Source organism: Aethalodelphis obliquidens, unplaced genomic scaffold (genome assembly GCF_003676395.1).
Source record: "Aethalodelphis obliquidens isolate GAN/ISIS:26980383/991018 unplaced genomic scaffold, ASM367639v1 scaffold91, whole genome shotgun sequence".
NCBI classification, from domain to species: domain Eukaryota; kingdom Metazoa; phylum Chordata; class Mammalia; order Artiodactyla; family Delphinidae; genus Aethalodelphis; species Aethalodelphis obliquidens.
This window is the reverse complement of record NW_020838035.1, coordinates 4,602,151-4,628,990: the sequence shown is the minus strand read 5'-3', so window position 1 is coordinate 4,628,990 and position 26,840 is coordinate 4,602,151. Positions and strand designations below refer to the sequence as shown.

General features: G+C 45.6%; 1 protein-coding gene and 1 pseudogene across 2 annotated transcripts in view; one reads left to right on the top strand and one right to left on the bottom strand.

Annotated features, from left to right (window-relative positions):
* Positions 1-26,840, bottom strand: part of STS (steroid sulfatase) — a 183,770-nt gene that overhangs the window by 143,086 nt on the left and 13,844 nt on the right. The gene's annotated exons all lie outside the window — the stretch shown is intronic.
* On the top strand, positions 7,761-8,768 carry LOC113614156 (high mobility group protein B1 pseudogene; annotated as a pseudogene).

The following is a 26,840-nucleotide window of genomic DNA, read 5'->3' as shown; positions in this document are numbered from 1 at the left end:
CTCATTGACAATGACTTGTTTATAAGGGAAATCAGTCTTAAGGACCTAAGTATTGGTCCATATACCTTTCCTTTGGAAATGACCATAATTTCAAGTAGTTAGGAGAAAACGGTGAAAATGGCAGAAGAAGGTCAGACGATTTAGTGTAAAGGCAGACAAAAGACAAGCATTCCAAGCAGTGAGGGGCATGGAGATGCAGAGAACACATAAGTTTTATTTCCTCATGCTTGAGCGATTAGTTCTGGGACCTTGTAAGACAAGGATTATAGGGTCATGGAGCAGAATGATATGATCTGATGATTGGCAACATCCCCGAGAGCAATCATCACAGGGTTCCAAGAAATATGATGAAATTGAGAAAAATCTGACTTCTTAAACACATCTTCAGGCATGGGGAGGAGTGGGGATGAAAAGCAACGGGCATGAAGGATCTCACTGGAGTGATGAAAACGTTCTAAAACGGATTTACGGTGATGATCGCACAACTTGGTAATTTAATGCAAACCACTGAATGGTGCAAGTGGGTGAATTTCAAAATACGTAAAATAAGCCTCAAAACATTTGTAAACAGGCGTTACATCACTTAAAGAAAAATAACACAGACTGAATTAAAAATGTATATATGTAAATTCAGAACAGAGTGCCCTTGTGTGCCACTGGAAATTGAATAAGGTGGTTGGGCTTTTACATGTTTTATGCTTTTTCTCTCTTTCTGCTAGATGTGAACGTGTGTGTGTGTGTGACTGACTTGTCTCCTGATGTTTCTGGCAGGGACACGTCCGCTTGGGAGGACCTTCCCCAGCGTCTGTCTGAGGCAGCCCACCAGGATGCGGAACCAGCACGGCTGAGAGAAGCTAAGGTCTCAGGAAAGGTCAACAATGTGTGGGTAGAAACAAGACAGAAAAGCAAACAGGGTTTGACCCACAGGGTAAACTGTGTAACGGGACGGAGTGTGGGGAATGGCCCAGGGCAGTGGCTCAGGGCCAGGTTTACCAACAACTGGGTGCCTGAGGCTTCTAGACTCTGCACGTGGTGCAGGCATGGTGGCTCAAAGGTACACGGGGTTCTGGGGGGCAAGTACGATGCTTTTCATTGCCCCTGTTTTCAATGAGCACCCGATACTCTTAGGCTTCATGGATCGTCCAAAGTCATGATTTTTAGTAAGATCTCCAAAGACAGCAGTATCTTCAAGATTATTTCCATGGAATTGTCCAAGTTTTTAATTCAAGGCATCTTTTTATCATTGAAAGGCTGCCAAGGGTGGATGCTAATTCTTTCCAATCAAATTTACTTAAATTCAATGATTACTGTATAATATACGGAAAACAGACAGTGAGCCCTATTTGTTAAACATATTTTTATGAACGTAGCAACGGCATATCCGTTTTGGTTTTCAACTACATGGAGACAAATTCATTTCATGAATTTTTGTTCTTCCAGAATCCCAGGAAGAAGCAGCACTGAGCATCTTTGCAGGAAAAGCAGAAGTGCTTCCTGCAAGAGATGATGATGAAGCTGAGAATGTAGTTAATTATGTGCTGCAGGGAAAATTCTCCTGGGACAGCACGGATGCAATAGGGGACTCCAGGTTTGGTGAAGAAGGAAATCCTAAAAGTCTTACTGAAAAACAAAATCTATGAATAAAAGTGACTAACTGTGGGAAGCATTCCAAGCAGATTGGTAAATAACCAACTGTTACATTGGTAGGAAAATATAAAAGGGCCACAGAAAGGATCCCCCAATATCCCTGCTATGCAGTTATCACAAGTCAAAATGACACTAGCCTCTCTAATTTCGCTCCCTATTGGAGCCAAGAAAAAATAATCATACTCAAAGGATAACTTTATACACAAGGTTCATTCAGCTTAAAAGATGCAGAAGTGAAAAAGTCACAGGAACAGACATTCCATTTGAAAACTTCAGTGGCAGCTAGGCTCAAAGGTAGCTGGGAATGTATGGCATTCATGTAATTCTTTAAAGAAGGCCATCTGGAGTCACCATATTGATTCTTCCAATGGCTCTAATGGAATATATAATTAGGTGCCACGTGTATTGCACACACACCATCGTACCCTAGGAGGCTTCATGTCCTAATGAATACTTGGGCAGTGGCCAGGAGCACTTTTTTTTTTGCTGAAAATAAGTTGTAAGTAGTCACTCAGCCGCTTTCACACCGCTGTGTTTGATAAAATCCCTAATCTCATAATGTGTCCACTGGACACAACTGTATGTGTTGAGGGTGAGGAAATGGGGTTGGAAGAGAGATGGAAATTGGTGCAGTCAACACAGAGAGAAAGGCTCCTGATCTAACTGGAATTTGAATCTTCATAAGGTGATGGGCCATTGGTTCCACCCCCTGGACCTCAGGACACCCAGTTCTGTCCCCAGACCAAGGCAGGCTTGGATGCGGGTAATAACACTTTGTGGGTGGAGAGGAGAGGGAGGCCAGGACGCAGGTGAGAGGTAGATGACGTGTGATGGAGAACAGGCAGGTGGAGGGAGGGTTCCAGAAGACCCTGTTTACTCCCGGCTCCGTGGCCCATTTCAAGTTGGGGAGCAGATTCAACTCAACAACTCAGAGACTTCTGGGATCCCTGCCACCATCTGGAACACCAGCAGCCCCGCCCGACGGCAACTCCCAACAGGACCAGGAATCGCCCCTACGGATTTTCAAGTCCATCTCCAGCCACCAGGACAGGTTTGATGGCCTCTCGGGACCCACGGGCCTCCTTTCGTGACCCTGGAACCATGTGACCCTGTGTTTCAGGTGACTGGTTTCTGGGCCCCTCCTTCCTTGTATTTCACCTGAGCCTTGGCTGTCCCACCTTTCCCAACAGGCTGCTGGGCAGACAGAAACAAGTCTTACAAACTCTCATGGTACAAACTGAGGCTTTGCCAGGCGCTCTCTCACGCATAAACTGCATCTTCCTCAACACAAATTCTGACAGGAGATGCTGTAATTTTACCTCTCAGGGCCGCTCAGCCACAGCAGAGACAACCGTCTAAAATGAGGACCTCAACGATGAAGAGAGATGAAACCTGGAGGTGAAAAACAGCACGGCAGGTGCTCAGAAAGTGAAACATAAACTGGCCACGTGACTTGGCCAGACCACTTCTGTGTGTACACCCAAAAGAAGCGGAACCACACTGTTAAAGACATCTGCACGCCCGGGGCTCACAGCTCACAAGAGCTGAAACGTGAAAACCCACACGCTCAACAACAGGTAAACGGATAAACAAAATGCAGTCCAGCCATAAAATGCTACAGGATTCAGCCAAAAAAAAGAACAGGGTTCTACAACGTGGACAAGTCTTGAAAACACGATGCTCAGGGAGCGAAGTCAGACACAAAAGGCCACATATTGTGTGAGCCCATTTATAGGTAACGTCCAGAAGAGGTGAATCCACAGACACAGAAAGGAGATGAGTGGTAGAGGCTAAAGGGAAAGGAGGTTGGGTTTGGGGGGGACTGATAAAGGGTATGGGGTTTTGGTGGGGGGAATAATGAACAAGTTCTAGAACTAGAGAGAGGTACCAGTTGAACAAAGTGGCTGGATACACTAAATGCCTCTCAGTTACACACTTTAGAACGGTTAACATGCCATTTGTTGAATTTTTCCCCAAGTTTTTTTAAAAAAGCGTTAAAAAAGACACATCAAGCTGAAGTTTACTTTTTAAAAAAACACCACCAAGTCTTCTGATTTCACTAGCGTGATGTTCCAGCCTCAAACTGAGATGTGGACAAATGCCAACCCCCCACTGTGAACGCAAACAGGACTGTAGGTCACCGCTGGTGACGATCTGGGCCCACCAGCGTGGCCCAGGGACCATAGACTCGGGTCCAATGAACCTTCTGCGTAAGGACAGAAGGAAGGACTACACGGACAGCAGTGGAGTGATAACTTCCAACCAATAAGAGAACACTTTCTGCTGTAAGGCCTGGGTGGACCAAACGGGGCTGGGGGGAGGGGAGAGCTGACCTGGTAGCTAGGATCACAGAAGAAGGATGTCACTAGGGTCTACTGGGTGTAGGGAGGCAAGGGCTGTCCAGAGAGACCTATTTTCCAAATCCTGTTTAGGTTCCCAGGTCCCGCCACAAAAAGGCATCTGTCGTAGGCAGGAATCTAAGATAGCCTCCATGGCTCCCACCTCCTGGTACCCACATCTTTGTGTGATCCTCTCCTCTTGAGGATGTGTGTGTGTGGGGGGGTGCTGAGATGTAAGACTTGGCAAAAGTGAAGGAATATGATTGAGGTCCCTAATCAACTGACTTTGTGCAACTCAACGAGGCTATTGAAGTGGGTGGGCCTGGCCTAATCAGGTGATCCCTTGGAAACAGACTCCAAGCAGAGGATTTGCAATCCTCCTGGCCTGGATGGAACAAACAGTCGTGGTGTGAAATGCCTTTAGGGAGGGGTGGCCCCTAGGAGCTGAGGGTCCCAGTCCTACAACCACAGGGAACTAGATTCTGCCAACCTGTTGAATGAGCTTAGAAGGGGATTCCAAGCTTTCAGGTGATAATACGACTGTGGCCAATATTTTGCAGGCTTGTAAAGACCGTCATGAGCAGACAAGCCAGGTAAGCCATGCGGGGACACCTGACCCACAGACACGGAGATAATCAATGGATGTTGTTCTAAGCCCTTAAATGCGCGGTAATTTGTATCCAGTGACGGATAACTACCAAAACATCCACTCCCAAATGTACATAAAATGGTAATAACACCACTGCATTTAACCAGGATGCAAAACCAGCAACTCTCAAATACAGTGGTCCCCTCCACCAGCAGCCACAGACGGCAGTGACAAGTCACATCAGTAGGACTTACAAAGAATTTTCAGCTCCTTAAGGCCAACGGTCCTGGTTCCTGGGGCTCTTCCTCTGACGCTGTGAGCCTCCCTCCCATCTGTGCAACTGAAAAAATCCCTTTCTGGGTGTGAGTGAGGCGGCATTGAGTTTCTGTCACTTCCAACCAAAAAAACCTGAGGATGCACCCTCTAGCTCTAGACAGTTATGACTATCACCTCCTTGATTAATGAACTCCTCACCTGGACTCATTTGCAATTAGAAGTTCCTGGACTCGACTGCGTGCTGCCGACTGTGATGAGTCTGCCTCAGGAGATGTCAATTATGTGACATGACCTGGCATGCCCAGGAAGGCAAATGGCTTTCGACACCCCTTTGGATGTCCCAGGGGATGGGTGACAAGATGGTGGGGCAGGAAAACTCTTGGCCCCAACGCTACCTATAGAACACAGATTTATTTTTTTCCCACCTGTAATATAAGATCCGCCTAGACCAACGACTGTCAAGCCCCAGTTACTTTGTCTTCTGGGGGACAGGTGGCACTGTCTGGACACATTTTTGGTTGTCACAGCTTGTGGGCGTTGCTCCACAAGCAACACAGCTGTGCTCACAAGCTGTGACCTTCTACCCACTGGCATCCCGTGTGTAGAATCCAGGGATGCACATGAATATCCCACAATGCACTGCCAACAAAAGAACGATCCGGCCCCAGGTATCATTCGTGCCAAGGTGGTGCATCGTGCTCTCAGTCCAAGCTCTGTCTTACTAATTCTTAAATGCTTTTTCTAGCCCGGCAGTTGTCAACGAGGGGGACTCTGCAGCTTGTCCCCAACGCCCACCCCCAACCCCACCCCCCAGAGGTGTTAGTGGTGTCTGGAGTCATTCTGGTTCTCACAACAGGGCAGGTGCTATTGGCATCTCCGGGATGGTGTCCAAAGATGGGCCTAAACATCCCACGACGCACGAGACCCATCCCACGACAAAGAATTCCCCAGGCCCACAGATCAGCTGTGCCCAGGCTGGGAAATCCTGACCCAGAGGCATACATGCTTGCTCACCAAACGACAATTTTCCCTTCTTCTTAATTAACCAAAAATGGACTTGGCCATTTTTTTTTTTTTTTTTTTTTTAACGGAATCACATAGCTGGCCTTTTCAAAGTCAATACATGCCTTTCAGTTTAGTACGTCCAGGGCCACAGAACACCAGGCTGGGCCCTCATAACCCACACGGTCCATCTGAGTTAGGGGTTCTTTGCCTTTCGGGTGCACAGGCTGGGGAGAAGCTGCCCCCCGAGCACACGGGGCACAGAAGCTCTGAGCACAGGGTCCAAAAGGCACAGTCCTTCTGCCCAACTCTTCAGGCCGCACTTAGGTTTCAGAGCGTTTTCACACTATTGCAAAGCTTGGACAGTGCAGAAAGGTCATGAGGTTTTAAGCACTGCAAGCTGCTTCTGAGGGTATAAGAGAGCATATGATGATACAGTAAATGGGGAAAAAAAAAAACACACCCACATAGTGCAAACACCATCTGATGTTCAAAGACACCAAGAACTAAAAATGAACCCTGCCCTGCTGGCAATTACAACCCCAAGTCCTCGGTCTCAAAAAAACACAAACAAGTGTGGCTAGCTGTGTTTCAGAGCTCAGAATTCTTTGGATTTTACAAAGTAATGGCTTTAAAAAAAAATCAAAACTAATTTATTAAAAGGATTCAAAGACCCCCTCCAACGCTGAGCTGCCTTAGGACGGCTTTTGGCACTCGTAACAGACACAGTCGTTTTCTACACTGAAAGCATTCGTTCTGTCCCACACACCATTCGGCAATTGAACCAACCAAAAATTGTAACCATGTGAGGTGATGGATGGTCACTAAAATTATGGTGCTCATCATTTGACAATACACATGGAATACCAAATCACTGTGCTGTACATCTGAAAGGTATACGATGTTAAGGTCAACGATATCTGAGTAAGACTGGAATATCTATAAATTTGTCGTTCAATAAAACTGGAATATATATGTATATATTCACCATTACCTTCATATATATATGTATAAAACATCTATACATGTATATGTTCACCATTACCTTCATATATATAGGTATAATACATCTATACGTGTATATGTTCACCATTACCTTCATATATATAGATATCTATATATGTATAAATGTACCATTACCTTCATATATATATATATATATATATACACACACATACACATACTATATCTTCAAATATATCATGTAATCCATATACCTTGAGCAAAGTTTTAGAAAGCAACCTGCAACCACACATATTAATGGTTCCGCAGCGATAAACACGATGAATATTTGCATTCTGTCGGCTAAAGAAAGACTATTCAACGGTACATCAGTTTTACATTCCTTGGTTCAGAATAAGTGTTGCTGCCAGACACTGGGCTTCCAATCTCTTTCTTTTCTTTCTGGTTACAGACAAAGGGCTGTGGATCAGAAGGCAGGGCTCTGTAGAAAAGCAATTGAAGAAGTCAGCCCTGGCAAAGCCGTCCTACGCTGAACAGTGTCTTGGCCAATCCCGTGATCTCACATAAGCCCACAGTCTCCTCATCTGTGGCAGAGGCGGCACGTAGGGACCCAGGAAACCCTGGCTCAGTGACTCAGCTCGTACAAGCTGGGGCGTCCTCCAGCAAGAGTGAAAGCTGCCTGGAAACCTGAGGGAAGAGCTGCAGACAGGACGCAGGGGCCCTCTTCCCACTTCCGTCAGGCCTCCAGGGGCTCCTTCCTGTCTCCAGTTCACAGGTGCTAAGCAGAGGATGCTCTGCCTCCCCAGGAAGCCTTCAGCAATGTTTGGACCAGGGCGCAGGTGTTCTCAAGCCCCTGCGGTGCACAGGACGCTCCCACATCAAAGAGTGATGCGGAATTGCAGTACATTGAGCTCCATAGAGACAGTGCCGGGGCAAGTGAGAGCCGGACGGGCACTGGGCGACTCTGCCTCGCGGAGGAAAAATAATCAAGCATGGGCAAAGGAGATCCTAAGAAGCCGAGAGGCGAAATGTCATCATATGCATTGTTTGTGCAAACTTGCCGGCAGGAGCACAAGAGGAAGCACCCAGATGCTTCCGTCAACTTCTCAGAGTTTTCTAAGAAGCGCTCAGAGAGGTGGAAGACCACGTCTGCTAAAGAGAAAGGAAAGTTTGAAGACATGGCAAAAGCGGACAAGGCCCGTTATGAAAGAGAAATGAAAACTTATATCCCTCCTAAAGGGGAAACAAAAAAGAAGTTCAAGGATCCCAATGCACCCAAGAGGCCTCCTTCGGCCTTTTTCTTGTTTTGTTCTGAGTATCGTCCAAAAATCAAAGGAGAGCATCCTGGCCTATCCATGGGCGATGTTGCAAAGAAACTGGGAGAGATGTGGAAAAACACTGCTGCAGATGACAAGCAGCCTTAGGAGACGGCTGCTAAGCTGAAGGAAAAGTACGGAAAGGATATTGCTGCAAACGGAGCTAAAGGGAAGCCTGATGCAGCAAAAAGAGGGAGTCGTCAAGGCTGCAAAAAGCAAGAAAAAGAAGGAAGAGGAGGAAGATGATGATGATGATGAATAAGTTGGTTCCAGCACAGTTTTTTTTTTTTCTTGTCTATAAAGCATTTAACCCCCCTGTACACAACTCACTCCTTTTAAAGAAAAAAAACTGAAATGTAAGATTTTTTTTTAAACTGTACAGTGTCTTTTTTTGTATAGTTAACACACTACCGAATGTGTCTTTAGATAGCCCTGTCCTGGTGGTATTTTCAATAGCCACTAACCTTGCCTGGTACGGTATGGGGGTTGTAAATTGGCAGGGAAATTTAAAGCAGGTTCTTGTAGGTGCACAGCACAAATTACTTACATATGGGGATGGTAGTTTTTTCATCTTCAGCTGTCTCTGATGCAGCTTATACGAAATAATTGTTGTTCTATTAACTGAATACCACTCTGTAATGGCAGAAAAAAGAAAAGTTGCAGCTGTTTTGTTGACATTCTGAATGCTTCTAAGTAAACACAATTTTTTTTATTAGTGTTGTTGTCCTTTTCATAGGTCTGAAAAGCTTCTTCCTAAGGGGAAGCTAGTCTTCTGCTATTGCCCATTTTGGATCACACGAATTATTACAGTGTTTATCTTTCGTAGAGTTAGCTGATAAAAAGCTTTCGTGTACGCACCCTGCATACTCATGATGAGGGTGATAAAAGCTTAATTGAGACAGTTTTCATCCATAACTGAAACTCAAATCTTGATCGGTGGATATCAGATGTCACATAGCCCAGGTTCATTTACAAAGTGAAGAGTAACCAATCTACTCACAGCACGAGATTATTAGAATCAAACATTTTGAAAGTCTGTCCTTGAAGGACTAATAGAAAAGTATGTTCTAATCTTTACATGAGGACTCTACATCCTTTAACTCCCATTACCATGTAATGGCAGTTATATTTGCAGTTCCCACGTTTAAGACTGAGAATGTATCCCCAAAAGCGTGAGCTTAAAATACAAGACTGCCATATTACGTTTTTTTTTGTTGTTGTTGTTGATATTAGTCCCAACAAAGGCTCTGGAGAAAAAGTGCTGGCTGTAAATGTCTTCTCCTATTTATCTAAATATGGATTGTTTAGGAAACTTGAGATCCTCCATTAAAGGTATTTTTAATTAATTGGGCCAACTTTTAAAGTCGTATACCACATTTTAAATCAGGTATATTTTCCTATATTATGGTTTGCCCCTTTATAAACGAAATAGACATGAGGGAAGAAGACAAGCTTTGTATTTCAGTGTGAATTACCTGATTTATTTGAATTCGATTTTTCTCTACAACACTCAAGCTCATTCATCAGGGTCATATGTTTATCTGCTTAACAGTTTAGGGAACAATTTGGCAATGTTGTCGTTCTTGAGATTATCGTTCTCTTAAAGTGCCAGTGTTCTAAAATAGCGTTCTTGTAATTTTACACGCTTTTGTGATGGAGTGCTGTTTTGTTATATAATTTTGACTTGGATTCTTTCCATTTGCATTTGTTTTATGTAATTTTAGGAGGAATACAGAAGATCTGAGTCCTGGATGATACTAATAAACTAATAATTGCAGAGGTTTTAAAAAAAAAAAAAAGAATGATGCGGCCCCCAAAGTCAGCACTGTGGTGCCCAGGCTGAGGAACCCTGCTCCACCGCAAAGCTCTGACTGATGCATTTTATTCTATTGTTTTATGAAGTATAGTTGATTTACAATGTTGTGTTAATTTCAGGTGCAGAGCATCGTGATTCCGGGTTTCTGCAGATTATATTCCATTACAGGTTATTACAAGAGAATGGCTGTAATTCCCCGTGCTATACAGTAAATCCTTGCTGCTTACCTATTTTATATAGAGTAGTCTGTATCTGTTAATCCTATACCCCCAGTTTGTCCCTCCAATGTCCCTCTCCCCTTTAGTAACCATAAGTTTGTTTTCTGTGTCTGTTTCTGTTTTGCATGTGCATTCATTTGTATTATTTTTGAGATTCCACATACATGTGATATCATAGAGTATTTGTCTTTCTCTGTCTGACTTATTTCGCTAAGCATAAGACACTCTAGGTCCATCCATGTGGCTGCAAATGGCAATATTTTATTCTTTTTTATGGCTGAGTAATATTCCATTGTATATATGTACCACATCTTCTTTATCCAACCGTCTGTTGATGGGCACTTGGGTTGCTTCCATGTCTTGGCTATTGTGAATAGTGCCTCGTGCGTTTTAAATGCTTACTGTAGGTCAGTGGTTGTCATCTGGAGCTGAAGGGACATGGGGCGACACCTGGAGACAAGTCTGGTTGTCACATTTGGGAGGGGGGTTGATACTGCCATCTAGCAGGTGGGTCCTAAATATCCTCCACGCATAGGTCAGTCCCTACAGCAAAGCGTCTTCCAGTTCTGCAGCTGAGAAACCCTGGGGTAGACAGATTAACCGTAAAGGAGACCTCCCCACCCCAACTCTCCATCTATCTGTAGACAAGACAACTCCCCCATCCTGGAACCACTAAAGAGGAACACTGGACCTGGGACCCATTCAGTCTCACCTGCAGGCTTCCTACCATAGTTGACAGTCAAGCCGGCTGCCCTAGCTGAGCCCAGCTGAGCCCAGCACTCGATGCTCCTGATAGGCATTTAATGATCCCTGACACTGGCACTTGCAGCATTTCCCGAGTTTTGTTTTCCATCTTGGACAGCCTTGGAGGTGAGACTGCCATTGTGTTTCATCATTGCTACACCTTTTTTTTTGTTTGTTTTTTGTTTTGCGGTACGCAGGCCTCTCGCTGCTGTGGCCTCTCCCGTTGCGGAGCAAAGGCTCCGGACGCGCAGGCTCAGCGGCCATGGCTCATGGGCCCAGCCGCTCCGCGGCACGTGGGATCTTCCCGGACCGGGGCACGGACCCGTGTCCCCTGCATCGGCAGGCGGGCTCCCAACCACTGCGCCACCAGGGAAGCCCTGCTACACCTTTTTTTACCTGGATCCCAGGGGTCCTAGGTAAGAGTTCACTGACTGACTGATAGAGTTTTACAAGGTTAATATCCAAACAAAGTGGGGATTTTAATCAGAAGACAAGAAGCAAAGAAAACAACAGAGGTGGCGACTGGTCTGCAGAACACGGCTTAGGATTTTTACCCATAAACCTTTAATGCCTGTTTCATCCAGCCTTTTAAGGGATGCCTGACATTTACTGTTTCGCTTTTAAATACAAATAGAGGGAGACTTTATATCTTTTTTTTTTTCCCACGCAGTGAAAGCTTTTACAGTTCTGAATCCTGATGGCATCAGCTGTTATATTAAAATCTCATTATAAATGAATATGGGGCAATATCTCAGTTGGGAAATATGAATGACCCTGGAGACACCAATTCATAGGAATAATCTGTCAGGTATTGCCATGGGTTTACTGAACACACAGAGTGCCCTACGGCAAATAACCAAACCGCGGAGTAATCTTCCAGTAAAATAGTTTCACCATTTTTAGTAACATCATCTTGGGTGGCAATGCTTTCTAGCAGCCCTCTGACTCAATCTGCAAGGGTGAGCACAAAGGGCAAAACGGATGTGGACAGGAAACCTGCGGATACCTGGATAAGAAGTAAAGTAAGCAAGAACTAGACATCTTAATTCATTCCGATCATTCATTAACAAGGGAAACGTGGAGGGTGAGGCTGAACGGGGGGTTACATGCATTTCTTAGCATCTATCTCTGGGGGAAAAAAATAATATATTTGGCTGGTTCATAACAGGTAGATTATGTATGGCATGCGCTGCAAAGGACACACTGTCCCAGAGGCTGGTTTCTCTGTAATTGACGTACATTTGCAGAATGGACAGGCTGATTTCTGAACCACAGACTCATTCCCTGTTTAACCCAGCTCCTTTATACAGAAGCCAAACCCTGTCTACGTGGCCAAACACTGGAATAATAAACAGAACATCCGAAAACATAGCCAGTGTAGCCACAAGGAGTGGTGGAAGCCATGGTCCTGAGGACACACTCAGTGATCGACATACACGCCTCTCAAGTAGGTAGGAAATCTGGTTGTCATTTTTCAGGACACAGATTCAAGTGGCTCATGCCAGACTTTGAACTCGTATATTTAGAACAGAAAATAAAGATCTGTGGGACTTCCCGGGTGGCAAAGTGGTTAAGAATCCACCTGTCAATGCAGGGAACATGGGTTCAAGACCTGGTCCGGGAAGATCCCACATCCGCGGAGCAACTAAGCCCATGCTCCACAACTACTGCGCCTGCGCTCTAGAGCCCGTGAGCCACAACTACTGAGCCCATGAGCCACAACTTCTGAGCCCATGTGCCACAACTACTTAAGCCCGCGTGTCTAGAGCCGGTGTTCCGCAACAAGAGAAGCCACCGCAATGAGAAGCCCACGCACCGCAAGGAAAAGTAGCCCCCGCTCGCCGCAACTAGAGGAAGTCCGCACGCAGCAACGAAGACTCAACGCAGCCAAAAAAAAAAAAAAAAAAAAAAAACCAAATTCCTAAGTATGAAAAAAAAAGAAAGAAAAGAAAGATGTGACATGGAAAAAAGGTAAAAAAAAAAAAGTGGAACTGCTATTAACTCCTCAAAATTATGTTTCGGAAAAGCAGCAAGTACTAAGCTGAGAATGACACTCCTCTTTCATGGAATACATTTGACGGCAAATACTTCTTATTCATATTCCTTGTATCCAACTCAGAAGCAGTGGTTCTAATACTTCGATAGCTAGGGTTAACGGACCCAATTTCTCTTTTGAGTCAAGCTACAGCACAAAGTGCACCTCTTTACTCACTTCCTCTTAGGTTTCTTGTTTTTACCCGCAGGTGTTTTCAAAGTATGAATTTCATCCAGAAAGAATCAAATAAAGACTACTAGGCAACTGCTTTCCTCTCCCACAAGACCTCCTTGTTCCAGAGCAAACAAACAAATGAATACATATCAATTCTTGCAGGTGGTTTTACAGATTTTTTTTTCTTAAAAGGTAACACTCCAAGTAAAACACATACTAACTTTCATTAGTCCCACGCCAGATAATTCAAACCTCCATCTGCCCATAGCTAACTAACACTTAGCCCTTCGACTTATGTAATTAACTCTTACCCCATGTATTATTTAACTATTCCAGAAAAGGAACAAAACAGGGACCTGTAGACAAAGTAACTATTGCCAGAAGCAAAAACAAAAAACAAACAAACAAAAATCCAACTCATCAACTCATGAGGCTTTCAGACAGAGCTATTCTCCGGCACACAGAGAAGGTGCCTTGACCGCAGGGACCTCACACAGCTTTTCCACTGACTGCACTGGACAGCACCCCAGCCAAGAGCTCTGGGCTTTGAATACTCACTGGACAGCCCGGGTAAGTTATATGGACTTATATCACAGGCTGTAAAGTCATCACCGGATAACTGGTGAAGCGCTCATAAAAAAGTTACTTAACACCTGTGTTTCTTCACGTGGTCCTCCCTCAGGCCCCTAGTGCCTCATCTATAAATCAGAGGGGAGCTGGGCTTCCTGAAATGATCAGTCACACCTTGGCAGTCATCAAACGGACACGCCTATCATTTCTGAATACTGCACCGTGATCTTCCTTTTCCTGCTGGGACCCTGAAGTGGGAGGGGGAAAAAAAACGGACATGTACTCAGAGCATCTCGTGTGTGCACAGGAGTGTCCATGCCACTGTGCACAGCAGGCAGGTGTGGCAGGTGCACACGTGTGGGCGGAGAAGCTGAGGGTGCTGGAAAGCAGTGGGGAGGTGGGCGTCACACGTGGGGACAACTGCTCCCCCACTGGGAGGCACCGGGGTGTGGGTGAGGCCATGAGCAGCCGGTGCTGCCTTCTGGATGCCCTGTGCACGGCCCGCAGCACAGCAGCCCTGCATCCTTGACTATCACGTGTCTCGCTCCCCCGGCACGTGGCACACAGAGCCCCGAGGAAGGCATTCCCGGCCAACACCAAGGGTGGGGAAGTCGGCCGGGCAGCCCTGAGCCTGGTGGGCGGAAAGCAGCACAGAGGAAGTGAGCCCGGATGCCTCAGCCCACACGTCTGGGGGACACGTGTACCCCGGGAAAGATAACCGTCAGCGTTTCTCTTTTCGCCTGTCCCCTCCCATCCATCATTATTTCGTTTTGTTTAGTTAAAAAAAAAAAGGCAAGACTATATCTCCACCTTTGTTTTCCATGTCTATAAATAAAACCTTACTTCGTTTTTTTTTTTTGTTGTTTTTGCTGTATGCGGGCCTCTCACTGTTGTGGCCTCTCCCGTTGCGGAGCACAGGCTCCGGACGCGCGGGCTCAGCGGCCATGGCTCACGGGCCCAGCCGCTCCACGGCATGTGGGATCTTCCCGGCCTGGGGCACGAACCCCTGTCCCCTGCATCGGCAGGCGGACTCTCAACCACTGCACCACCAGGGAAGCCCCTTACTTCGTTTTAATTGTGTGCCTCTGGCTCTTGGCAGGCACTCACATAATTAATACATAGTGTAGCGGCTGCTGACCTATTTCCCATTCTTCATGGAAACCCAGGACGATAGTATGGTGAAACCTGAAAAACTATTTTAACCTGAATAAGCATGACTCTGACATCATCAAAAGGTGACATCTAGGGCTTCCCTGGTGGCGCAATGGTTGAGAGTCCGCCTGCCGATGAGGGGACACGGGTTCGTGCCCCGGTCTGGGAAGATCCCACATGCCGCGGAGTGGCTGGGCCTGTGAGCCGTGACCACTGAGCCTGCGCGTCCGGAGCCTGTGCTCCGCAACGGGAGAAGCCACAGCAGTGAGATAAACAACCTAACCTTACACCTAAAGCAATTAGAGAAAGAAGAATAAAAAAACCCAAAAGCTACCAGAAGGAAAGAAATCATAAAGATCAGATCAGAAATAAATAAAAAAGAAATGAAGGAAACAATAGCAAGGATCAATAAAAGTAAAAGCTGGTTCTTTGAGAAGATACACAAAATTGATAAACCCTTAGCCAGACTCATCAAGAAAAAAAGGGAGAAGACTCAAATCAATAGAATTACAAATGAAAAAGGAGAAGTAACAACTGACACTGCAGAAATACAAAGGATCATAAGAGATTACTACAAGCAATTATGTGCCAATAAAATGGACAACCTGGAAGAAATAGACAAATTCGTAGAACAGCACAACCTTCCGAAATTGAATCAGGAAGAAACAGAAAATATAAACAGACCAATCACAAGCACTGAAATTAAAACTGTGATTAAAAATCTTCCAACAAACAAAAGCCCAGGACCAGATGGCTTCACAGACGAATTCTATCAAACATTTAGAGAAGAGCTAACACCTATCCTTCTCAGACTCTTCCAAAATACAGCAGAGGGAGGAACACTCCCAAACTCACTCTATGAGGCCACCATCATCCTGAAACCAAAACCAGACAAAGATGTCACAGAAAAAGAAAACTACAGGCCAATATCACTGATGAACATAGATGTAAAAATCCTCAACAGAATACTAGCAAACAGAATCCAACAGCAAATTAAAAGGATCATACACCATGATCAAGTGGGGTTTATCCCAGGAATGCCAGGATTCTTTAATATACGCAAATCAATCAATGTGATACACCATATTAACAAGCTGAAGGATAAAAACCGTATGATTATCTCAATAGATGCAGAAAAAGCTTTTGACAAAATTCAACACCCATTTATGATAAAAAAATTTTCCAGAAAGCAGGCATAGAGGGAACTAACTACATAATAAAGGTCATATATGACAAACCCACAGCCAATATCATTTTCAATGGTGAAAAACTGAAACCATTTCCACTAAGATCAGGAACAAGACAAGGTTGCCCACTCTCATCACTATTATTCAACATGGTTTTGGAAGTTTTAGCCACAGCAATCAGAGAAGAAAAAGAAATCCAAATCGGAAAAGAAGTAAAACTGCCACTGTTTGCAGACGACATACTATACATATAGAATCCTAAAGATGCTACTAGAAAACTACTAAAGCTAGTCAATGAATCTGGTGAAGTAGCAGGATACAAAATTAATGCACAGAACTCTCTTGCATTCCTATACAATAATGATGAAAAATCTGAAACAGAAGTTAAGGAAACACTCCCATTTACCACTGCAACAAAAAGAATAAAATACCTAGGAATAAACCTACCTAAGGAGGGAAAAGACCTGTACACAGAAAACTATAAGACACTGATGAAAGACATTAAACATGATACAAACAGATGGAGAGATATACCATGTTCTTGGACTGGAAGAATCAACACTGTGAAAATGACTCTACTACCCAAAGCAATCTACAGATTCAATGCAACCCCTATCAAAACTACCACTGGTATTTTTCACAGAACTAGAACAAAAAATTTCACAATTTCTATGGAAACACAAAAAACCCCGAATAGCCAAAACAATCTTGAGAAAGAAAAACGGAGCTGGAGGAATCAGACTCCCTGACTTCAGACTATACTACAAAGCTACAGTAATCAAGAGAGTATGGTACTGGCACAAAAAAAACAGAAATATAGCTCAATGGAACAGGGTAGAAAGCCCAGAGATAAACCCACACACATATGGTCACCTTATTTTTGATAAAGGAGGCAAGAATATGCAATCGAGAAAAGACAGCCTCTTCAGTAAGTGGTGCTGGGAAAACAGGACAGCTACATGTAAAAGAATGAAATTAAAACACTCCCTAACACCATACACAAAAATAAACTCAAAATGGATTAAAGACATAAATAAAGGCCAGACACTATCAAACTCTTAGAGGAAAACATAGGCAGAACACTCTATGACATAAATCACAGCAAGATCCTTTGTGACCCACCTCCTAGAGTAAGGGAAATAAAAACAAAAATAAACAAATGGGACCTAATGAAACGTAAAAGCTTTTGCACAGCAAAGGAAACCATAAACAAGACCAAAAGACAACCCTCAAATGGGAGAAAATATTTGCAAATGAAGCAACTGACAAAGGATTAATCTCCAAATTCTACAAGCAGCTCATGCAGCTCAATATCAAAAAAACAAACAACCCAATCCAAAAATGGGCAGAAGACCTAAATAGACATTTCTCCAAAGAAGATATACAGGTGGCCAACAAACACAGGTAAGAATGTTCAACAACACTAATCATTAGAGAAATGCAAATCAAAACTACAATGAGGTATCACCTCACACCATCAGAATGGCCATCATCAAAAAATCTACAAACAATAAACGCTGAAGAGGGTGTGGAGATAAGGGAACCCTCTTGCACTGTTGGTGGGAGTGTAAACTGATACAGCCACTATGGAGAACAGTATAGAAGTTCCTTAAAAAACTAAAAATAGAACTACCATACGACCCAGCATTCCAACTACTGGGCAGATACCCTGAGAAAAACCATAATTCAAAGAGTCATGTACCACAATGTTCACTGCAGCTCTATTTACAATAGCCAGGACATGGAAGCAACCTAAGTGTCCATCAACGGATGGATGGATAAAGAAGATGTGGCACATATATACCATGGAACATTACTCAGCCGTAAAAAGGAACGAAAATGAGTTATTTGTAGTGAGGGGGATGGACCTAGAGTCTGTCATACAGAGTGAAGTAAGTCAGAAAGAGAAAAACAAATCCCGTATGCTAACACATATATATGGAATCAAAAAAAAAAAAAAAAAAAGGTTCTGAAGAACCTAGGGGCAGGACAGGAATAAAGACGCAGACCTCGTAGAGAATGGACTTGAGGCCATGGGGAGGGGGAAGGGTAAGCTGGGACGAAGTGAGAGAGTGGCATGGACATATATACACTACCAAATGTCAAACAGATAGCTAGTAGGAAGCAGCCACACAGCACAGGGAGATCAGCTCGATGCTTTGTGACCACCTAGAGGGGTGGGATAGGGAGGGTGGGAGGGAGACGCAAGAGGGAGGAGATACGGGGATATATGTACACATATAGCTGATTCACTTTGTTATACAGCAGAAACTAACACACCATTGTAAGGCAATTATACTCCAATAAAGATGTTAAAAAAAAAAATCCCCCAGAAGGATTTATCGTAGTAAGTGGAAAGAGGCCTTGGAGTCAGGTCCCAAGCTAGCCGTGCAACCTTGGAAAAGTACATAACCAGCCTGGAGCATTGGCTCTCTCTTCTGCTGCGTTCCAGGCCAGGTTATTCACAAGATAATGGACCAGGACACACTGGCTAGAACATAAATAAAGGCTCCTTTTGAGCTAACTTTAGAGAATGGAAGTGAGAAGATTGCACTTGATAGTACTATGTAAACCACTGTGCTCTGAGGTCGGGAGAAGCAGGGGCTTTGTTTTATTAAGACTCACAGAGGCGCAGTAATGAAACTGTTCAAGGTGGAACCTAGGTGATGTCTGACATCCTTCTCATCATGGTGACCACCAAAGTAACCCTCAAGGTAAAACTGGGCACATCTCCTCACTTTGGACTCTGCAGAGGAGAGCCCAGTGGAGACAGGGTTGGTGCAAAATTCTACCCTAGGACTAGGGCATGATGCAGTCAGTCAAAGAGTGGCAAGCAGTGACTCATTCTCCAAGATGGACTGGAAAGACCAAGGCTTGGTCCTTAGGGCATTAACTAGAGGAACTGGCATCTCAATGCAAATCAGGCAACTGGGACCAGAGCAATATGGCGTTCGTGGGAGAGTCATCTCTTTACCTGGACGGGGCCTGGAACCTCAGGATCCACTGTGCAGCTGGCCTATTACTATCTACAGTCATCTTCTATTGTCTCTGCACGGGATGAAGTGCGTGCATTCTGGATGTACAGGTTCAGCTCTGCAGCTCTGCAGCTCAGGACGGGCTCAGCTATCCTCCAGCAAGCCAGTGCCACCTTCTAAAGCTCAGAAATGCTGACCATTATGTACCGGATGGATAGACAACAAGGTCCTACTGTAAAGCACAAGGAACTACAGTCCATATCCTGGATAAACCATGATGGAAAAAGAATATGAAAAAGAACAGATATATATGGATAACTGAATCCCCTTGCTGTACAGCAGAAATTAACACAACATGGTACATCAACTATCCTTCAATGAAAAATGACAACAAAGCCCAGCAATGCTAGAATATCACAAGCACTCTCCTACCTCTAGTCCTGAGACGCTCCGTGGAGACTAAAAGGAAGGTTCTCGGGCAGAAAAGGGGCAAAGCGCATGTGGACCCCACTCACATACACTTCCTCTGGGGCTACAAAGAAGGGGGACAGTGGCCGATCAACAGAGGAAGATGTAAAATTCTGAGTCATTTCAGGGTGGGTGTTTTTGGTCATTTGTGGTTTTTAATTATCATGCATTGCCTGTGCGTCATGAGCTGGGCTACTCACAGCCTTGTCCTTGATATCCTGTTTTTCGGGGCTTGAAGTTATCGCTTTATCGTTAAGTCCAAAATTGAGCTGTAGTAAATCACCTTCCTTTAAATGACGTTCTGATTACGCCAGGAGGGGGGAGTCATGGGAACTGATTGCCCCTGAAGCCCTTTCAGGGTAAACGGCCACAGGAAATGGGGCTGAAACAAGCTTTTTGAATGTTATTTCTTTATATGTGCATAGGACGGCCGCCAACAAACATATCCGACTGAAAAGTGCCCACAAAAGAACGAAATATATTGACTGTAACTGTGGGATCCATCTCTGCTGCTTAACTTATTACACAGCTCTGAAGCCTGTGCAATTTCATTTACACATAACACACATACACCATACATTATACAGAAAGAACTTTCACCCAAGTTTTTTTTTTTAATAAATTTTTTATTTATTTATTTTTGGCTGCGTTGGTTGTTGCACGCACACAGGCTTTCTCTAGTAGTGGCGAGTGGGGGCTACTCTTCATTGTGGTGCGTGGGCTTCTCACTGCGGTGGCTTCTCTTGTGGAGCACGGGCTCTAGGTGCGTGGGCTTCAGTAGTTGTGGCTCACGGGCTCTAGAGTGCAGGCTCAGTAGTTGCGGTGCACAGGCTTAGTTGCTCTGTGGCATGTAGGATCTTCCCGGACCAGGGCTCGAACCTGTGTCCCCTGCATTAGCAGGCAGATTCTTAACCCCTGCACCACCAGGGAAGTCCCTCACCCAAGTTTCCTGAAGCAACACACACGTCTAGTTACTTATAATATATGATGTATGCAAATTAGGTATGTTTAAATGATATGTAATGACGTTTCCTCTTAAGTTTCTTAAACACACACACGTTATTTGCATCTAATACATAACATATAAGAATGTGTGTCTTTATAAGTTAAATACCTTTAAATTTTATGTAAAGACGGTTCCTCAAGTTTAAAATCACACAGACAACTCGATTATTTACATATATAACATAAATGTGTATGCATGTCTACACACATACACATGCACACACATATCCCATTCCTCTTATGATTCTTAAATCTTCACTCTTACAGGTACTTCAGATTCTCTTTCCGTACAATTTATCACGTAAATTTACTTGTATTTCAATGCTCTGGGTATCACAATGAATTGCCCAGATCCAAAGTTTGTACTAAATGACTGCTTCAGGACAGCTGGTATTTAGAGAGAGCTGGAGGGTCCCAGCGGACCCCAAGCACACCAGGAGTCTGGCACTTTTAAAAACATGATGGTGGAGGGGCAGAGATCCAACCCAATGGGAAGTTAACAGGTACTACTTTCTTGTTAAAGAGTATGTGTGATGTGCTTGGGAAATGCTAGGTTAAAAAAAAAAAGTGAGAAAAGTATACTTGACCTCAGGTACGAAGCATTTTGAGTGACATGTGGCTTGTGGATTTCAGAGGGATGATGCAAGGTGCATTGTTTCTTCCAGGGTTGTGTCATCTTGGGGAGGGAGAGGAGGTGGCCAGAAGCCCACTTTCCACTCCCCCCTGCTCTTTGTTTAACTGGGGTTCGCTTGGTCAGGCTGAACAGGATAAAACCTGCTTCTCTGGGCCTGGCTGGGCTAAGAGGCGCTCAAATAAATAAGGTCACAGTCGGACACGACTGCTGCTGCCGTTATGGGTTTCCATTCAAATGGTAGAAATAAAAAACAAAAATGTTTCTCCTGGTTTATTTTTTTCGACCTTTCTTTTTCCTTTTTTCTTACAGTTTTTTGTTGGTGGTCTCCAGGACAGATGGATGGATGGATGGATGGATAGATAGAATCATGAATGTAGTTAATTTTCACATTAGTCGTCTATTAGGGATGTGGTTTTGATTACCCTCAGTATAAGAAACTTTAAAAACACAGAGAAGAATATAGAAATAGATAATGCTGCCTGTGGGTTCCTTGAGAGGCAGCAAGATACACCCTCCCTGTGCCTTTTCAGCTGTCTGACCCGTGGATAAGGATAATTACATCACCTGCCTCTGTCATAGAGAGAATGAAATAAGAGATGTTTCTAAAGCAGTGAGCGTGCTCCAGTCCTCTGAAGGCTGGGGGCAACTACTGCAGTTGTTAGGAAACAAAAAAGCCACTTTGAACCCGGAACTGCTCATCGTTCTTTCCTGGAGGCTCTCCATATCTGCTTTGAGTACGTGTTTCTGAGAACAGATAGGCTTGCTAAGACGTCACGTGGAATCAAGGCCCTTCTGATAAGCCAGCGGTGTCATCTGAAGTAGCCCCTGTGCCAGGGAGGCCGCGCAGTGACTCTGCCCCGGGGACAAGAGACTCGGCATGCAGGGCCCTGGGCACCCCTCCTGTGAATCTGGGAAGGAGACGGAAGGGACCCAGATGCCCAGGCACGTCTGCTGTGGACACCACCACCCCTAACAGGTCCTGGAGGCAAGGGGTAGGCCAGAGGATTCAGCCACACCCAAAAATCAGGAGGGGGAGAAGAGCGGGAGACAGAGGGAGAGGGAGGGAGCAAGGAGAGAAGGGAGAGTCAGGGGAACCACGGACCGAAACCTCCCGCCCTGGCCGGGCTCGAGAGTGGCCACTGGCATGAGTTCTCTTAGAACAGGAGGTCCTGGTAAGGAACACGGAATTGACAAGTTAGCACCAACTGGAAGAATTTGGGAAGGGTCAAAAGGAGAGAGGAGTCCACGGGTCCTACCAACCTCCCGGAATCCTTCTCGGGGAATCCACCTTGGCTGACCGATGCGTGCACCATCAGGAAGGACCCTGAGTCAGAACGATTGGCCAGAGACAACCAGGAAACTAACCCCATCACCATAAAACCCGAGACCGCGAGCCACGTGGCAGAGCAGTTCTCCTGGGTCCCCTCACCCTCCTGATCTCCAGCCGGGCGCCCCTTCCCAATAGAGTCTCTGGCTTTGTCAGCACGTGTGTCTCCTTGGACGATTCATTTCTGAATGTTAGACAAGAGCTCACTCTCAGGCCCTGGAAGGGTCCCCTTCCTGCAACAGGAGGAAGGAAAGAGGGAGGGAAGAGAACTCAGTAGAGACATCATGAGTCCTAGCGGTGAGCAGCGCTCCTGAGGGGCAGGTAGGGCGGACTCTCAGGCCCCTCCCTCAGGTGTCCATGGTCATAGGGTCTGGGGGCCAGAGGGAATTCTGAAACAGCGTACGGTTCAAACATGCACCTCACTGCCCCCACGGTTGACCATTCAGCCTCGGTCCATACGTGTGATTTTGCACAGTGCTATCGACTTAGGTGCGAACGCTGTGTGTGTTAGCAAACATGTCTTCCCTCATCAGTGAATGCTACAAAGCTCATGCCAGAACCTGAACCTGCATTTTAAGAACCTGAACCTGCATTTTACTCCTTTTGTAGGACTTTAAGAACTCTGTCCATTTCCTGAAGGTTGGTTTAAAAGTTAAATAATAAAAGCTGTACTTATATAATATTGTAAGTCAACTATGCTTCAATAAAAATGTTTAAAAAGCTGTAAATATGCTTCACGCTAATATGCACATTGCATCATGCTGAAATCAAATAAATCGATCTGGGGCATGGATGTCTTTCCACACTCTCCTCGCTAGACAGCTGGAGGACCCACAGGGACACACGACCATCCCCCATGGAGATCACTGGCCAGGATCCACACACACAATAAATGCTAGTAAGGCTTAACTGATTTCCTGTTTTCTACATAAAATCCTCACACGTCGAGGTTCTCACATGCCTGCACACCACCATGAAGTGTCCTTCATGCCCCAGGAGGGGAGGGTCAGTGGCCTAGACCTCTTGGGGACCTGGGTGAAATGCAGATGCTGATTTAGGAGGGCCGGGTGGCACCTGGGGGTCCGCATCTTTGGCAAGGTCCCAGATGGCGCTGATGCCGTGGGTCTGTGGACCACTTTTGCCGTCTACCACTGTGAGCACTAAACGGGGCTCCTCTCTTGAAGGCAGGTCCTCCAGGTGGTACTCTGACCACAAAGGAGGTCAAGACTAATGACCTTCCCGCAAAATACTAACAGCATCCTGGAGGAAAACGCCACGAGAGGCAGATGCAGCCATCCACGTCAGGCCTCCCTTCTGGAGTTCCCGGGGCTTGGGGGAAACAGGTGGGAGGAGGGGACCACATCCCCTGGTCCCCACTCCCTTGCCAGCTACCTATGGAAGCCAGAGCTTTTGATTTCCCAGCATCATCAGGAAAGGCGTCCCCTCGGGTCCATCCTGACCCTGAATGTGATGCAGAAGCCTATCTCCTTGGGCTGGAGGGTGCGGGCAAGGCTTGTGAGCCCCCCGTGGCTGGAGAAGAGCACAGACTGCAGGTACCTGTCCACAGACGGCCGCAGAGAGCACCAGGCCCGAGCCCAACCTACCCCCAATCTCCGCTGGATGGGACTCGCACCTCACAGACGTGAAAACGAGGATGGGGTAGAGGCAGATTATGGATGGCGGCTACAGCAGACTGGTCACCAGACAGACAGACCCTAGCTCCTCGAGGACCTGAGAGACCGTGGCAAGTGACTGTCGCTTACTTATCTGGTGTCTATAAGGAAAGTGTTAATTAGCAGGACACTTAACTGTGTCTTAAAAGCGAGAAAGGACACATTTTCTAAGTAGCGATGAGCATGCTGTTGTCAGGAAGATGTTGTCAAAATGAATCGGTGAAATGTTTTAGCTTTACAAGGAGTATGTTCTTTTTTTTTTTTTAATCCTTCTTGAATCCAGGACAGAGAGCTCTTGAATTGGGTCATGAATTCTTGGAGTCAAGGGACATGGGGAAGGCGACTGCATATACAGGGCAGAACCTCTGAGCTATCACCCTGCTTTCCTGGTCCATTAGGCTCCTGGGATTCCATATACATATGAGTCCCTATGTATGTGTGCATGTGTGTATGTACAGACAAATAGAAATAAAGATAGATGGACAGACAGATAGAGGAATGGATAGATGGATGGATGGATAGATGGATGCATAGACAGAAGAATGGATAGGTAGATAAGACAGACAGACAGGCGGTGCTTGCTACTGGCATCTTGTGGGTAGAGGCAAGGGAGGTTGCTAAATACACTACAAGGCACAGAAACACCCCTTCTCCCCACCCCCCCCCCCCAATGAAAATTACCGCATTATTTTGGTGGGGCTTCCATAATAAAGTACCACAGGCTGGATGGCTTACGCAACAGACATTTAGTCCCTCCCTGTCCTGGAGGCTGGAAGTCCAAGATCTAGGTGTCTGCAGAACTGCTTCCTCCTGAGGCCTCTCTCCTGGGCGTGTAGACAGCCATCTCCTCCATGTGTCCTCACGTGGTCGTCCCTGTGTGTGTGTCTGTGTTCTGATCTCCTCTTCTTATAAGAACAGCAGTCCTATCAGGGCCCACCCTAATGACCTCATTTTACCTTCATCCCCTCTTTAAAGATCTCCAAATACAGTCCCATTCTGAGGTCCTGGTGTCTGGCTCGGGCTTCAGCACTGAATTTTGGAGGACACGATTCAGCCCATAACGACCTTCCTGCCCCAAATATATATAATGCCAAGGGGGAAAACCCTGAACTAAAGGTACATGGGCGAGTGACTTCTGTAGGTTCTAAAACCTCAGTTCAACACTTATCTCTTTGCATCCCTCCCTATGTGCTACGGCTGTGTGGTCACCTGCAAACTCTCCTTGGCGAGCCTGCTGTTTCGCCCTAAAGGCCACCTGTGGTGCCACGTCTGGGAGAGAACATCGGCCCACGTGGACCCTGAGGCCAGAGGTCTGCAGGATGACCTGCATTTCCGGTCCTCACAGGCACGTCCACGTGGCTGTTAACAGGAACGTCTGCTTCAGTCACCAGCCCAACCACAAAGTCACCTTGCTTTAAATGCCAGGCGAGGCGGGCTCACGCCTGTCACCCTTTCTCTACCTTATTGAGGCCGTGGGCTCGATCATATTCTAACTGCACCTTACCACGGGTGGCAGCTGAGGAAGGCTGGCAAAGGGTCCCCACGAGCCTGTGGCTGAAAGGCTCCTGTGATGCAGGGCTTTCAGCGCGAAAGTGGTAAAGTTATAGGAATGCCAGGACAGCTGGGTCACTCGATATAGGACAGAAGTAAGTAAAAGACCTGGTTATCAATTTTTTGAAGAACAAAATAAAAGATAATATTCTACGATGGACTAAATGTCTGTGTCCCATAAAATTCATGGCTTGAAGCCCCAACCCCCAATGAGACGGTATTTGCAGGTGGGATCTTTGGGAGTTTACTTCTTTTTTTCAAATTTATTTTTAATTGAAGTATAGTTGATTTACAATGCTGTGTTAATTTCTGCTGTACAGCAAAGTGACTCAGTTATACATCTATACATTCTTTTTCATATTCTTTTCCATTATGGTTTACCAGAGGATATTGAATATAGTTCCCTGTGCTATACGTTAGGGCCATGGGAGTTTACTTCTGGTATCAATTCCAATTCCAGAGTTTTCTGACCCCAGGAAGCAATTCTCCAACACCAGTCGTGTGTCCTACAGTTCAGCTCAACTCTGACCTATCTACCCGGAGATAGCTTCAGATCCCACAGGGTAAGGGCTCCATCCCACAAAGTCGCCTCCCTCCACTGAACACCTCCTCCTGCCCACACGCCTTAAGACATCAATCAAAAGTCCAGGTTGTCAGCTGTGCATGTGACCAACCAGTTTTAGATAAGAGGTTCCTACAACGGGCTCCTCAGGTTTGATTAATTTGCTGCAGTGGCTCACAGAACTCAGGGCAACACCTTACTTTCCTGTTTACTGCTTTATTATAAAAGGACATGACTCCGGAACAGCCAGTTGGAAGAGATGCACAGGGCAGGTATGGGGAAGGGGCACGGAGCTTCCATGCCGTCTTTAGGGCATAACCCTCCCAGCACCTCCACGGGTTCACCCACCCAGAAGCTCCAAACCCGGGGCTTTTATGGAGGCGTCATTACCTGGGCATATTGATTATATCATTGGCCATGTATGATAGATTCAACCTCCAGCCTCTCTCCCCTCCTCAGAGTTGGGGGTGAAACTGAACCTTCCAACCCTCTAATCAGACAACTGGTTCCCCTGGCAATATGTCCTCACACTTAGGGGCTTTGCAAAAGTCACCTCCTTAACATAACAAAAGACACCTTGATCTCTTTCCTCACTTAGGAAATTCCAAAGGTTTTAG